Source organism: Canis lupus, chromosome 6, assembly GCF_048164855.1.
Source record: "Canis lupus baileyi chromosome 6, mCanLup2.hap1, whole genome shotgun sequence".
Lineage (NCBI taxonomy): Eukaryota > Metazoa > Chordata > Mammalia > Carnivora > Canidae > Canis > Canis lupus.
This window is the reverse complement of record NC_132843.1, coordinates 52024737-52040643: the sequence shown is the minus strand read 5'-3', so window position 1 is coordinate 52040643 and position 15907 is coordinate 52024737. Positions and strand designations below refer to the sequence as shown.

At 40.4% G+C, this 15907-nt stretch overlaps 1 protein-coding gene and 1 long non-coding RNA gene across 24 annotated transcripts in view; one reads left to right on the top strand and one right to left on the bottom strand.

The window, feature by feature from the left end:
• Positions 1 to 8139, bottom strand: part of LOC140635627 (uncharacterized) — a 54630-nt gene extending 46491 nt beyond the window's left edge. For all 18 annotated transcript variants that reach the window (XR_012032972.1, XR_012032976.1, XR_012032971.1 and 15 more), the window contains exons 1-3: positions 8009 to 8139; positions 7484 to 7657; positions 3102 to 3296 (exon numbers count right to left, since the gene is read on the bottom strand). This is a non-coding gene — a long non-coding RNA (uncharacterized lncRNA). The remainder of the gene's footprint in view (positions 1 to 3101; positions 3297 to 7483; positions 7658 to 8008) is intronic.
• Positions 1 to 15907, top strand: part of NME7 (NME/NM23 family member 7) — a 269129-nt gene that overhangs the window by 250699 nt on the left and 2523 nt on the right. For 4 of the 6 annotated variants that reach the window (XR_012032960.1, XR_012032963.1, XR_012032961.1 and 1 more), the window contains exon 12: positions 3475 to 3633. The exons of the other annotated variants lie outside the window; for them this stretch is intronic. The gene's annotated coding sequence lies outside the window, so the exon portion shown is untranslated. The remainder of the gene's footprint in view (positions 1 to 3474; positions 3634 to 15907) is intronic. 6 annotated transcript variants of the gene reach the window in all.

The following is a 15907-nucleotide window of genomic DNA, read 5'->3' as shown; positions in this document are numbered from 1 at the left end:
GCAATGTCATCACAGAGCAAAAGAAGTCCATCTTAACAATTATTTCTTTCATGGATTGTGCCTTTGGTGGTATATCTAAAAAGTCATCACCACACCTAAGGTCATGTAGGTTTTCTCCTATATTATCTTCTAGGGTTTTTAAGTTATGTGTTTTTGCGTTTAGGTCTGTGCTCCATTTTGAGGTAATTTTTGTGAAGGATGTAAGATTCTTTTTTTTTTTTTTTTTTTGCATTTGGATGTCCAGTTCCAGCATCATTTATTGAAAAGACTGTCTTTGCTCCATTGTATTGGCTCTGCTTCTTTGTCAAAGAACAGTTGGCTGTATTTATGTAGGCCTGTGTCTGGGCTCATGTTTTGTTCCATTTATCTGTTTGTCTATTCTCTCATCGATGCACACTGTCTTGGTTACGGTAGCTTCATAGTAGACCTTGAAGTCAGATACTGTCAGTTCTCCAACTTTGTTCTTCTCTTTCAATGTCATGTTGGCTATTCTGGGTCTTTTGCCTCTCAGTATAAACTTTAGAATCAGTTTTGAGATTATTGATATCCACAAAAATATGATGTGGTGCACCTCTTCACATGCTTAGATGCCTTCTCTAACATACCTTCTTTCATGATATACACCACCAGTTAACAAGACTAACTGCTTCATTGTGTTTCCTTTGCTCCTTTGTCAAAGATCAGTGGACTATATTTATGTGTGTCTGTTTCTGGGCTCTGCTGTGTTCCATTGATCTGTCTATTCCTTTATTAATCTCACACTCTCTTGGTTACTGTAGCTTTATAGTTGGTGTATAGCTTCTGTATATCCTTCTTTCAAGGAATTAGTTCCCCTTTGATTTCTTTTGTCAGAGTTTTATAGATGCCCTCAAATAGATGTTTAACATATTTTGTTAGATTTATACCTATTTCTAGGTATAGTATACTTGTTTGTACTGTGTTTTTAATTTCAAATTCAACTTATTTATTGCTGGTATGTGAAGATGGGTAGTGACTTTTGTAGCTTAATTATAACCTGCAACCTTGCTGTAATCTATTACTAGCTCCAGAAGTTTTTCGGTCCAATTTTTTCAGGTTTTCTACATAGAGGATTATGTCACTTGCAAACAAAGCCATTTTTACTTTTCCTTCCTAATCCATATATCTTTATTTCCTTTTCTTGTCTGTTGCATTAGCTGGGAATTCCAGTATGATGTTGCAAAACAGTAGTGAGAGAAGATATTCTTGCCTTTTTCCTGATCTTAGTGGAAATGCTTTGAGTTTGTCACCATTAACTATGATGTTAATTTACTGTAGAGTTTCTTGGTGGATATTCCTTTTTTTTTTTTTTTTTTTTAAGTAAACCCTACACCCAGTGTGGAGCTTAAACTCATGACCCCTGAGATCAAGAGCTGCATGCTCTACTGACTGAGCCATCAAGGTGTCCCTAAATATTCTTTACTAAGTTGAAGAAGTTCTCCTCTAGTTTCTAGTTTGCTGAGAGGTTTTTTTTTTTTATCATGAATGTGTGTGGGATTTTATTAAATGCTTTTTTTTGTATCTATTGATATAAACATGATATTTTTTAGCCTTTTGATGTAATAGATTTCATTAAATAATTTGCAGATGTTGAACCAGCTTTACATACCTGAAATAAATCCCACCTATTTGTTCTTTATCCATCTTTTTATTTATTGTTGGATTTCTTTGTTCATATGTTGAGGATGTTTGCGTCTATGGTCACGAGAGATATTACTATGTAGGCTTCTTGTCATTCTCTCTGGTATTGGTATAAGAGTAATGTGGCTTGATAGAATGGTGAATTGAGAAGTACTTCCTCTGTTTTTATCTTCTGAAAAAGACTACAAAAATTTGGTATAATTTCTCAAATGTTTGGTAAAATTCATCAGTGTTTAGTAGAATTCTCAGATCTGAGCCTAATGCTTTCTGTTTTAGGTTATTCATTATTGATTCAAAATTGTTTAAAAATTGTTAATATAGGCCTATTTAGATCACCTATTTTTTCTTATGTGAGTCTTGGAAGATTGTCTTTTAAGGAATTGGTCCATGCCCTCTAGGTTGTCAGATCTGTGGGCATAGAGTTTTTCATGATATTTCTCTTATGCTTTTAATTCACATGGGATCTCCAGTGATGTTCCCTCTGTCATTCGTGATATTAGTAATTTTTGTTCTCTTTTTCTTACCTTGCCTGGCTAGAGGCTTACTGAATTTACTGATCTTTTCAAAGAAGAACCAGCTTCTGGGTTTGCTTATTTTTTTTTCTATTGATTTCTTGTTTTAAATTAATTTCTGCTCTAATTTTTATTATTTTACTTCCATTTAGTTAGGATTTAATTTGCTCTTCTTTTTCTGGTTTCCTAAGGTAGAAGTTCAGATTAACATGTTCAGTTTAAGCCTCCTTACAAATGTAGGCCTGAATATTCACATCCTGAAATTCCTTCTGTTGTTATTATAACCCACAAATACACAATTGAGCTAGGGGTCCAACAATATAAGAGACACACAGATATACATGAAACAGTATTTTATAATACTAGTTATATCAAGTTCTCAATTTAAAAATATATTTCCCATATATTTCTGTATAAATATAAAAGGAGATCAGGATAGAAAAGGAGTTGAGAGGCTACAACATTTAGGACAAGTCTTATATGGAGGTGAATCTTGGCTAGACATTAAAGAAATTAAGAAAAAGTGAGCATTCTACAAAGCAGGAGTATTTTTTTTTTAAGATTTTGTCTATTTATTCATGAGAGACAGAGAGGCAGAGACACAGGCAGAGAGAGAAGCAGGCTCCATGCAGGAAGCCCAACATGGGACTCGATCCTGGGTCTCCAGGACCACGCCCTGGGCCAAAGGTGGCACTAAACCGCTGAGCCACCCAGGCTGCCCAGGAGGAGTATTGTGAATAAAAACACAGAAAAAGAAATGTACATATTGAAAGAAACATGGATACCCTTTGGACTGGAGTGAAAGGGCTCATGTAATAGGGAACAGGTGTGGTGAGTTTAAGTAAGAAAGCACTAGAAGAGAGAGAACCTTTAGTTTGGGGCTTAAGGTTTGGGATTTCACAAAGAGAATGTTTGTTTCATATAGCATACCTCAATGCAGGTTTATATAATCTGCTCCAAAGTCTTTTAAGGCAGATAGTTTTCTCTGTTCAGTGGCATGGTAAGTACAAAACTGGCCTCTCTAAATGGCAGAAGATTATGAGAAATTTGGAACCTTTGTGGAAGGAACATTCCTCAACCAGTATCTCATTCATCAAAAGAAAAGCACCGTCTGGTTGCTGACAACTATGGGAAACACAGTAGAAATTATGAATATACTTTTAACAAGAAAAGTGAAAGTTTTCACAGACTGGATTTGTTTAGCATTTTCCTGATAGTAAGTCAAGCCCTCTATAACCTGGCCACTTTCAGCAGAACTGCCTTTATTCCGCTAGTAATTCTGTCTGTTGTGATTTAATCTTAGAAGCACCACCAAGAATTCTGTGAGCCAATTGCTGGACTAATGAAGCATATCTACTGATTGGGAATTAAATGAAAACAAAGATTTTCTTTATAAGCCAAACTTCTCTACATACCACATCCGAATAAGTTCCTGGAATGTCTCAGTACTAAAACCCTAGAGGTATTTAATGGCATAATAATGGGAACCGGGTAATAGATTATCGAAATTAGCTTCATTACTTAATGGCTATACCACAAAATGTCACTGGGTGTCAATACCAGCATTATAATTCCAGGTCAATAATATTTAAAATGAAACCTTAGGTTAAGAAATTTTCATTTTTAGCCCACACCTTTCCACTGTCAGTCAAACAAGGATACAATTTTTATTTTTTAAACCTTTCTTATGGATGCAATTTTTAAAAGACAGATATAGGTAATAGATTTATAAGTCAAAAAGAAATGAAGCAAAGATTTTTTTTCATTTCAAAGTAACATATAGGGATTTTCACTAGTCCTTTGGGAATGATAGCAAATCAAATGATAAGCATTTTATAGCTAGAGATTTTATGATTTTTTGTACATCGTACTGAGGTGAATATATATTAGTTTTCCTCATTCAAGTAGAAGACATGTTAGCCATTCAGGAACTGTCATGCTGGCCTCTGAGGCATTTTCCCCCTAACATATTCAAAGAGTAGATTCACATTGCCCCAACTTAAAAACATTGCTTCACATTGAAATCAATAAATCTAAGCAAAAATAATAGGGAGTAACTGCACAAATAGAGATCAGTATGTTTTATCTATTGAGTATTAATTTCCAAAATAGAAGCATGGTAGAGTCCTACTGTGTCCACTGAAAGCCTCAGTAGATTCCCTCCACTGCTCACTATAAACCCACAAATAAGAGAAACACCAGTTGAGTCAAAAGTATAAGATGACATGGATCACTAGCTCCTCTTCCAATATTTTATGAATGGAAGAGCCATCAAGGCTAATTTGGAAAAGTGCATATTTTAAAAAGTATGTATTTAATCTTAGCTTCAGAGTCCTTAATCCTTTGGCTCATATCTAGCACTAAATTTTAAACCAGAGATTACATTTCTATATGACCTGAAGGACTTGCATTTTAAAAGGAAGTAAAAGAGGTTACATTAAAGCCTGAGATTTTATGGCTTGGTTTTTTTAATTAAAAAGCTTCATTTTCATAATCTCCCATAATTTAAGGTTTCAATATAATGTCCCCTTTCACTGCAAGAGAATATGTTAGAATTCCCAGGGTCAAAGATTCAGTAAGATCTTGCCTTAGTGCAGAGACCATTTGTTCAAGAGAAAAGCTCTATTTTTAATAAAATCACTGTGGCTGCCTATTTTATTAAGCTTCCTTAGTAGGTTTTAAGGACTTGAGGTCCCCATTCAGTACCCTCCATAAACCCTGTCTATATAGTCTGTTGTGTGTGTCAACAACATAGGGACATGAAAGAGTGCAAAGCAGTAAATGTGACTCTTTCAAAAATGTCACCAACACAGATAATTAAATAAACTGGAGTTTTGACCCAACAATATAAATAAGTGAAACATTTATCTAGAGTATTTTAGTCACTCTGACTCATTGTGGAATCAGGCCATTTATGAATTACTGTTCCCAAGATCTGACACTCTTGTTGGAGAAGGCTGAAAAATTTTCCATGATGCCAAGGCAAGTGATTCAAGAAGGTGGTATTTAATTTTTGCATATAATTGACATTTTTATTCTGAACCCACTCCAATGCAATATTTGCATTTTATGTTAAATATAACTCTAATATCTCCTTTACTCAGCGGAATTGGCATTCTCACATGAATTAAAAACACCAAATCCCGAATGGCTATCATTGAATGTTGACATCACAGATGTCATTTATAAGAGTGAAAGAAGAAGCTCGAAATAGCAAAGCATTTTCCCTTTTATGCTATAAGATGTTTTAAAACTTTTCAAAAGAAAGAGAGTCCCAAGTGACAGGACTTTATCTTTCTGCCTTGCGTGTAGAAGTGATCTTTCCTTTTTGATGATATATGTCCTTAGGTAAATCTTTTGTCTACTAAGTTCAGATCCCTGACTTAGATGATTAGTCTGACTACCTACCAGCTTTTTAAGTTCCACAAGAGTTCTTCTGTTGGTTGATGTTCTAAAGTAGAGATTCTAAGGTCACAGAGTACAAACATGGGGACAGGAGGAAGAGGGCCCAGGAAGAACATTGTGGGCAGAAGGAATTGAATGTCTAAAGACCCAGAAACAGTTAATGACTTGAAATTTGAATCGCTAGTTTTAAATCTGGAGGGACTGAGGGGTTATGCTAGAACTTGGAGTAGTTGATTGGGCCCAGGTTGTGAAGGCTTATGTGTTGTTTTCTGAGTCTGGAGCAATGTAAGAAAATGCCAGTAGCAGGCTAGAGAGTAGGTCAGAGGGGAATGGAGAGTAGACTCAGTAGATAACCGGCACTGCCTGCTTCTGGCTGGATTTGTCATATGCATGTCTGATTTCTCAGGTCTAAACTGGAGCTCTGTGCCACAAGTGTTAACATTAGTGTTTTCTGCTGTTGTTCAAAACAGCAAGTAATAAGGAGGAAGTGATATCAATGAGGGGATTGCACAGAATTTTCTCAGTCTTTTTTAAGTTCTTAATTACTGTGATTCTGATTTTCCAAACTATTCCAATTATTTTTCAGTTGACCTAACTATAAAGCCAGCATTTTGAAATCTCCCTCAAATTTAGTGTTATATTATGTATGATAGATTTAAAAGGCAGCTTTGATCAGAAAGGTCAGTCCATGCTTGGAAAGGGCCTCTAAAAAATCACAGGCAGCTTCAGAGTAATTTGTTTTGTTTTGTTTTTTCAAAATCAACCCAAGTGTCTCCTAGTGAAGGTAGATCATTTCCACCCATGTTAGGGGAGTCAGAGGTCCCAGGCGGTGAGGAGGCAGGGAGTGCCTGCACTGAGAAAACACCAAGGAGGCCACCACTAATTGGCTCCCTAGGCAGTGATTCCATCTAAAATGGTAAGGACTGAGTAAAGCAGTGAAGATGAGTCTTCCCCCCTGATGCTTTGGCTGAAGAAGTGTAAGGCGTGTGATGGGAATAGGACAGGTGGCTCTGAATCCTCACAGAGGGAAGATTTTCTTTGTGCCATTACTAGATCAGACTTCTCTCTTTTTAAATATTAGGTTTGTATGTTTTAGGAATCTTTCTTGGAGATGCCTACACTGGAAGTGTGTGTTTAGCATAAAGGAGAACAGCACACATGACCCCAGAACCTCAGCTGAGTGCCTTGCTGACTTCCATTACTTAGCAGGGCGGGAGAAGGCACGACACATGTGATTCTGCTTCCTGGCTAGCTGTGGGGCCTACACTTCAGTGTCCTGACTGTCCTGTGCAGATAACAACCACAGCTCAGTGAGAATCATGAGTATGAAATGTGATGATGTATGCAAAGCATTTAGAACAGTGCTGCTGTTGTGGCCATTACCGTCATGGTTACTAGTGTTGTTTATACCTGTTAAGAATTTGGCTGCCAGGAACAGAAATGTCAAATAATAGCACGAATTTAAAGTTTTCTTATGGAGAAACAGGAAGTGAGGAGGTGGGTCATGACTGGCTTTGGTTTAGCAGCTCAAGAACTCAGGCCTGAGATCCCTGCAGTAATCTTGGCCCTTCCCTGTGATTGCTTCCTAGGTCCATGGTAGCTACTTTGCTCTAGTATCTGGGGCTCATTCTGGGAAGAAAGAACTAAAGGGCAAAGGACAAAAAGACATTCAGGCTGAGTGTGCTTGCTCTAGTGAGCTTTCCAGGAAGCCCTACCCAACAACTTTGCTTACATATGTTGGTCTGAACTTAGTCACAGACCTCCCCTCCACCCATGTGTAATGAAGGCTATGCACTTTGCTTCCCCAGTGAGATTAAAATTGTCTTTATGAAGGGGAAGGAAAGAATGAGCATCAATCTCTATCACAGTATTTTCAGTGTTGTCATGTCTGTTATCATGGTTATTACCTTGAAACAATGCCATCTTTCTCTCCTGTGAAGTTGCCAAAGACAGAATCCACACTTCTGGAATATGTCTGCATGAATCTTGAGAATAGCACCATAGGAGTATGCCAATTAGTAGAAGCACCAATATTTTAATCGACTGAGCTCTGGTTTAGCCTTTGATTTTACTCTTCTGTTCTGAGTAGTTTAAGAGAATATGAAATGTGAATTAAATGATCTTGAGTTTTGATGGGGCCACGGCAGAGTTACACCACTCAAAATAAGGCTAGAAACTAAAAGCCAAACTATTTTAAACGAAATCTTTAAACTGATAAGGCTTTAGGTAACTCATTGTTTTATGTTATTCCAAAAATTCAAAAAACTTTTGTAGTATTTATGGGGCAGTGGTACTCTTATTTGAAAATAGGTGAAGATTAAGTTTTGATAGAAAAAGCATTTGTCCAAACCATGTCTCTGTCATATGTGCCTCTTTCTGGAAGCCCTGTTCACTTTCCCTTATTAATAGGAATGCAGCCATTCACTTTTTACCTCCTGAAATCTTCTCCAGGTCTTTACTGCCCTAGATTGTCCCCTGCAAATCAGCCATGGTCTTGGCTAGCCGAGGAGCAGAGCCCTTTCCATTCTGTTCCTGAATGTCAGCATTTGTAATTGTTACATCAGCACGATTGGCAAAGGACAATGATGGAGATTATGTGAGAAGCCTCTTGGTATTCTATGACCAATGTGGATAAAGAGTGGGTGAGAAGGGTGTGAAAAAGAAGAGAAACAAATCACATGATGTTGGCACTTAGTGAGTTTTTATGGCCTGCTGTATGTGAACAACTTGGGGGTGTAGGAAGAAGTAAGAGGGATATCCCTTGCCCTGTAGGAGTTATGGGTATCAAAGAAAGGCTATTTCAAGTGGTCAAGTCCCTTCTCTGCTTTTGAGTGGTAGGAAAGGAAGAGTGACTGCAGCCAGAAACTTGCTTTTAGTGAATGTATTCTTGGGCTTTATGAAAGCCAAGCCAGTACTAGATGTCATACTATGGGAAATAGGGAGCCTACCAAGATTATGATGGGAGAACAGTCAGTACTCAGGAAAGCCACGTGACAGTGGTGGTGGATGGAGGCCAGGACAGGCTGAGAGCCTCCCTGTCTTCCTAGAGTTTGCTGGTGACTCCTCTCTTCCTCCTTCTGCTCCATGTCTCCCCACTAGGAGCACTGGCTGCCTACACTCAGGGCCGCTGTCCCAACTCACTTTCCCTGGGGTCTATGCAACAGACTCTTTACATAATAAGAAGCTTAAAATTTTGTGCAAGTGTATTTAGCCCAATACTTTTTTGCTAGTAACAGTCAAGAATGTTTATAGAAAAATATGGCAGTTACCTTTTATAACATTGCTATCAAAGTTTAAGAATACTTCTTCAACATCTCCAGCATGCCCTTCCAAGAGATTATCAAAATATGATTCTAAATGTTTTGAACCTTCAAATCTTTGGGTATAAGGAAATCATTTTTTCCTTAAACCTTAAATTACCTCCACATTTGCTCTCTCAACTTCTTTCCAGGTTTAAGTGAAAAAGTCCATTCCTACTATTCCCCTCATTATCTAATGAATTCCCATTATACATTCTGTCAGCTTTTATAGAATCTGAGAGCCGTTTTTACTTTTCTTATATGTCTTTATACAAGCAATATCCTATCTTCTAAATAATTTTAGTCACTAGTTTCTAATTCTGTTATTTTCATCTTGGAGTTTTTCTGACAGAAATATGTGTGAAGTATAGCAACAAGAACTTTCCAAGAAACAAATGCCCTGTGGGGTTTTTTAAAAGGATACCATGATTCCTTGGGTTTCATTTCCAGGATCTTTTATGAGGTCAGTCAGCAGTGATGACATCCCAAGCAGCAATTGCCCCATAGACCAAAGTCCTTAGGGAACCCACAGAACACACTTGACAGTCCCTTTCCTAAGTCACTGTGTATTTTCTGTAGAACTCATTCCATGAGCCAAGCCCAATTTCTTTCCTGTGAACACCCAACACTGCCTCCATTTTACACACATTCTTCGTTTCATTGTGGGAGGACAGTTATCCATCTCCATGGCACACCATTCATGTCAAGGGCCTCCAGTGACTGCAAATACCAGCAAAAGCCAAGGTAACTGGGAGGTTTCATTCTTTCCTTCAGATCACTTAGATAACATCAGATGAGTTTGGTTCCAGCCCTGATTTCTAGGGCACTGGTTTTCACTAACTCTGTCGAGGGCAGTGGTTTGCAACCCTACTGAACATCAGAAGTGCTTCTTCAGAAGTGGAGTGATTTGAAGATGTGAATGTTCAGGATCTTCCCAAGACCAAATGAATCAGACTCTTATAAGATAGGGTCTAAGCACGTATTTATTTTTAAAGCTTCAAAGGGTGATTCTGATGTACAGGCAGATTGAAAGTCACTGATCTCAAGAATGCATCATCATATTTACATTTCTTATTTGAAGGCTTTTAAAGAAAAATTAAGAATAGGGTATGTTCTCTGTCAAAAACCTCCTTGCTTCCATGGGGAATTGGCAAAAATGAATGTCTACCGTGAAGGGTCAGGTTCATCTGAGTGTTCAGTCCTGCTTGCCTGATATTCCAGCTGAGATGGCCCACCTTTTAGCTTTACCCTGACTTCCAGCAGAACCCAGCCTGAGATGCTTCATGAAAATTTATGATTTGTACAATGTGCTGCAATTTTAATAATCCACCCATAAACATACATACACATTTGTCCCAGTGATGTAGGTTTTGTTATCCCCAATTTTTAGATTAAGAAACCAGCTTGGAGAGTTTAACATACTTGCCACCAGGACATGGTGACTAGAATCAAACTCGGTTCTTTCACTGAGTCCAGATTCAGCACTCTCAGCATTTCCCCCACATTCCCCAAATGTTAGTGTTTTTCTGTGTCACAATGTACCAATCATTCCCTTTTCTCTCTCTCACCTTGTGCACATGTGAGCCTACTAATATCATTCTATATATGTTTGATGGAGACAGACATAATTCCCTTTTACTCCTCAGTCCTTCAGTGTCTATCTCCTACAGATACAGAATAATTATCTAGATTCCATCACCACAGAACAATGATTAGAAACCAGGAAATTAAGACAGCACTACTATCTACGTACAGACATTAAAATATCAGCAGTTCTACCCATAAATGTCTTGGGCAGCAAAGGAAAAAAATGCTTCTGGTCTGGATCCAATTAAGGACTACATGTTACATTTGGTCCTCATGCATCTTTACTGTTTTTTTGCAAATGCCTTTGTTATTCATGACCTGATTAATTATGTCAGCTCTCCTCCAGTAGGGATGTGTGGCCTGAGGAGTTCTGGCTCTCACAGTATGGTGAAGTTGCTCAGAAACCCAAGGTTACATCGACATACAGCAGGATGGACCACAGCATTGTGGACATATTGGAGAGACAGTAATAATGGTACTTGTTATGGAGTATTTACTACATGGTAGCACTGTAATGCTTTCCTTACTTTAATTTGCAAAACAACCCCATGTAACAAGTATCATTATATGATAGATCTGGAATCTGAGGAGCAGAGAAGTGATGTGGCTTCCTCAAGGTCATCCAGCCAGGAACCGGCAAGGTCAGCAGTCCGATCCAGAGGCTCCACAACCAGCCTAGGCAGAGCTGGAGGCACCAGACAGTCATGTGCCCTCAGGCAAAGAGTTAGCTCTAAATGCTGACACTCCAGCTCATCAACTGGAAAAGGGGACTAGTAACTTCTACTTTGTGAAGTTAGTTGTAAGGAGTACATGTGTTAATCCATCAAAGCACAGGTCGCAAGGACTCCATTTTTAAAGAAAAAGTGCAACTTACAATGTAAATATTGAACAGCTATCCATAGCTCACACTGACTTATGGTAGCTCTCAGAAGTGTCCTTTTTAAATTCTTAGCAGTAGGGAGGAAAAGGGGACAGGAGGGACAAACATCTCTATTTTTAGAGTTTTTGAGGGGCTGAGGAGGAACCAGCCACAACCAAAACTACCTTCAAGGCAGAAGCGGCCAGATAATGAGCCATGAAACCCAATATTAGAACGAACTTCTAGAAAAGGCTCTTGCATCTTTAGTTATATTAGGAAAAAAGATATATATTTCCAGGAAAGGGAAAGGTCAGTGCCACTCTATTCTGGGTTGAGGAAGAATTACCTTTCATCTTTAAAAAGAGCATTGTTCTCATTACTGGATGGCAGGCAGTATAAAAATCAAGAGGGCTTTATTATTTTTTTTTAAGATTTTATTTATTCATGAGAGACACAGAGAGAGAGACAGGCAGAGGGAGAAGCAGGCTCTATGCAGGGAGCCTGACACAGGACTCGATCCCAGGTCTCCAGGATCATGCCCTGGGCTGAAGGCAGCGCTAAACCGCTGAGCCACCCAGGCTGCCCTCAAGAGGGCTTTAAAAGAGAACTCTGAGCACACTGGGTTTACAAAATTCCTGAAATATGTCGTCATTTTAATGTGAAAATTTCATTTTGTCTTCACATATTTCAAATATGGCCTCTGAACCATTGGAGAAGGTAAAGATACAAGGAAGGAGAGACCCTTATGGATAAGTTAGTTCTGTGTTATTTTTCGTAGCCTAGAAATCGAGTTGAATGGTCCATCTGAGCCCAAAGATTTCCTGGGCTCTGTGGCTGCCATAGGAGGCAAAGGTAGACAGCTTGTCTCCCTTCTGTAGCGGCTGGATCTTTTCTCTGAGCTCTTCCTTTAGCTACCACCTCTGTCCTCACAATGACCCACTTCCCTGGGCTCTATTTGGGGAGCAGAAAACAGGGGTGATTGGAAGGGAAAGACAGAGATGAAGCCCAGCCCAGGTTCAGTGAGTGTGGCTTCTCCATTGCCTATTCCTCTTCACCCTTGCCCCAACACTTCAGCCTGCAGTCCTGGCCTCTCTTCCTGTCCAGGCGAGCTTTCCAGCTCTCATCTTCCATGGCTTGCCTTCCCTGCACCTTCCCCTACCCACTGGCTCTGACCAGAGATCTGTTGATTGCTGGTTTTAAAAAGCAGCCCTGGGATCCCTGGGTGGCGCAGCGGTTTAGTGCCTGCCTTTGGCCCAGGGCGTGATCCTGGAGACCCGGGATCGAGTCCCACATCGGGCTCCCGGTGCATGGAGCCTGCTTCTCCCTCTGCCTGTGTCTCTGCCCCGCCCCCTCTCTGTGACTATCATAAATAAATTAAAAAAAAAAAAAAAAAAAAGCAGCCCTTTCTAACACAGTCTCACCCAGCCAATAGGAAAACCACGCAAAAGTAGCCCTAGCATAGAGGCCCATGGCTATAAACAGAACTGGTTCAGAATGGAGTGGCCCCTTGCTCAAAAACTGTGAAGAATCTCAAGAGGGAGGCAGTGGAAAGAACAAGAAACCAGGCAGGGCCCTTCCAGCATGTGGCCCAGGAAACCATCCCAAGCAAGAAGGGGCCCAAATGAGTTGAGAGTTGCTTTTCTACCAAATTGGCTGGAATATTTAAAAATCAATATCATACTATTGGAGGACTAGCGAACTTGTACGTCGGTCAGATTCAGATTGACTAGATTTTGTCTGAAAACCTATCTAGTAGGGTGGCCTAGGTGCAAGTGTTCTGATTTGGTGCCTAAACTCCATGACAGTGGGAGAGATGAATTCTGTAAATGTTCAAACACATCTATGCTCATACTTAAAAAAAAATAACTTCACAGGTATTTTTGATGCCCAGCCAACCTTAAGAACCATTGGAAAATAGGTGGCTGCACTCTGCCTCCAAGGTGCCTGACTCAGGTGTCTGTGGAAGAGCCTAAGCAGCTGTAACAGGGAGCTCCTCTAGGGACCCTGATACAACGCTAGAGGTAATAAGTGTGCAAAGAGGTTTCACGCTAGCTCCATGTTCTAGAAGTTCCATGGCGGGGCGGGGATGGGGGGTAGTCTAGTGCTGGACGAGACTAGAATCACTAGCCTTGAGACCTGCTTTTGCTACACACTATACTCAGAGCAAAAATGAGAGGTTCCCTGGATGCTTTTGCTGAGTCTACGCTTGAAGCCATGATAGAAAATTTACATTTATTTGCATTTCATTGTCGATAATGTAGAGACAGTTCTGGGCAAATGCAGAATGCACTCCATAGGAGATTAAGAGCAAGAGTTGCAGCTACAGGTTCAAATTCCACTCCTGCTGACTTAGCAAGAGCCCTGACTTACTGCCCGGGGAAGTCGTGGAGTGTGGGCGTCAGGGTCCTGCTCTGCAAGCAGGTGAGGGGAATGACTTCACAGAGCTGTTGTAAGAGGTTATATAGACTGTACATTGTGAAGGAATAGATGAGCGTGAGCTGTTGTCCTTACTTAAATCTAACGGGAGAGATAAAGAGCCAACCTTCAGGTTAGGGAAGCAGCCTGACCCATTGGCACAGCAGTCCTATATTCAGCCAGAGTTCGGTGTTCATCTACGTCAGATGCAGCTCATCCTCAAAACTCAAGTTGAATGTGAATCCCTGCAGGAAATAGTCTGTGTCCCACTGGCAGCTTATTATTTCCACTTGCACCTTAGCCCATGATAGCGATTTGATCTGAGTGCGTGGGTTTTCTTCTTCCCAGGATATGAGATTTCTGAGGACCAGGGCTCACGCATTCCTAGAATATCCTAGATGGATAGTGACAGGGCTGATTGGCAGAAGGAGGGAAAGGAAATTATGTACAGATAAAGAGAATAGGGGAGACCTTTCAAAATATTTGGAAAGGTAAAGACCAAAATTACCGGACAGGGACCTTGTCTTTGTGGATGCCCCCTACTCGAACCCCCCTCCCCCGAGGTCCCGGTCAGTGCCACAGTCAGCGCTGGGCACAGGGGAAGTGGCTCTGGGGAAATCTGTGAATGAAAGAAGAGGCCAGCTCTAGGCAAAGGTTTTGTAGGTATGGACTTCTGAGGTCATGTTCCCTTTTCTTCGGTAGAACCCTGACGTGCCTGTTAGCCTTAAATCAATTCCCTTGCTGCCCAGAGGCTCCAGTGAAGTATCACCAGAACCTGCCCCAAGGCCTGATCCTCACCCACTGGTCATTTTAGGACCCTTGCTCCCTATCAAAGGAGTGGCTCCTCTTCCCATTCCTGGACTGCTCCATGTGTCTCCATTACTTCCTAATTTAATAACCACAAATCCCTGTGAGAAGTTATGGGCACTAAAGGACAACCCTTCACAGGAATGAAATATTAGATTCCAAAGCACTTAAACCAAAGGACCGACCCAGTGACGCTGTCAGGCACTGTGGCCAGCTACATAGATGGGTTTCCAGTCACCCTGTGCCAACTCCTTCCTGGTCTAGAAAGGGCTAACGCTAGAGGAAGGTATGCATTTCCTTGGAAAAGGCAGCCCTTTACAGACTGCTTAGTGGAGTCCTGATTTTATGAAAATCCAGCATCTTAAAGGCTTTGTGGTGAAGTCAGCTGGAGATACTATGTCGCAGTTTTATTACAATATGCGCCTTTTCTTAAGGTGTGGAATTCATTTGTGGCTAAATCAAATAGCTGGATGCTGTAGTCAGTAAGAGTCAGTACCTTTTAATGAAATACTTAATTTCTCAGAACGGAATGATGCTGACAGTCTCTGAGAGAAAAATACAAAATGCAGAGTGGCTCATGAGCCAAGGTTTCTGCCTTGGTCTAACCCCTTCATTTTACTTTGGGTGGGAGGGTAGGAGGGCTAATTGCCGTCAGCCGCTGCAAGAGTAAGACTCTTTCCTAATGGCTTCCCCAGCGCCGAGCCCAGGGATGGGCGATAACATGCCAGGTTAATGCTGCCTCCCTCTTAAAGAAGAAAAGGGAGAGGTGTATTTTCCCCGTTGAATCTGAAACCCAGATCACTTTACTCCATTAAAACTACTCTCAAATGCTCCTTGGATAGTTTCCCTCCGTATTCATAAGGTCCCGAAGTTTCACAGTAACCTCACTCAGTTCTTCATGGGCCAGACATACACTGATATACAAGTGGCACTGATCCTTTAAGAAGCCAGGAGTTGGAGCAATCGTTGGCCTTTGAAAGATTCTGAGGACTGGGTTTTCGTCTCTGATTACTGATAATGCTTTTAATTTGGAGTTGGAGCTGTTCCCTCTGGTAATAAGTGAAGTTTGAGCAGGCAGGGCATGTTATTGTTCTAAAATAGAGTTCAAATTAGATTTTTGCCCAAAGAGGTGCAGAACTGGGAAAACTTGGCCTCTGTTAATGCTGTACTTTTGGCCAAATGTCCCTAAATTCTTGTTGGCTCTTTTTCACTTTCTCGAGTTTTACCATATCTGAGTACCACCTGAAAGTTTACTATTTTGCTTGAAATCCATTTGCTGTTATACTTGAACAAATGAAAGGCAGATTAACCTGGGCTGAAGGCATGCTAGCACCACACCAAAATTTGCCTTCAGGGACTTTGAC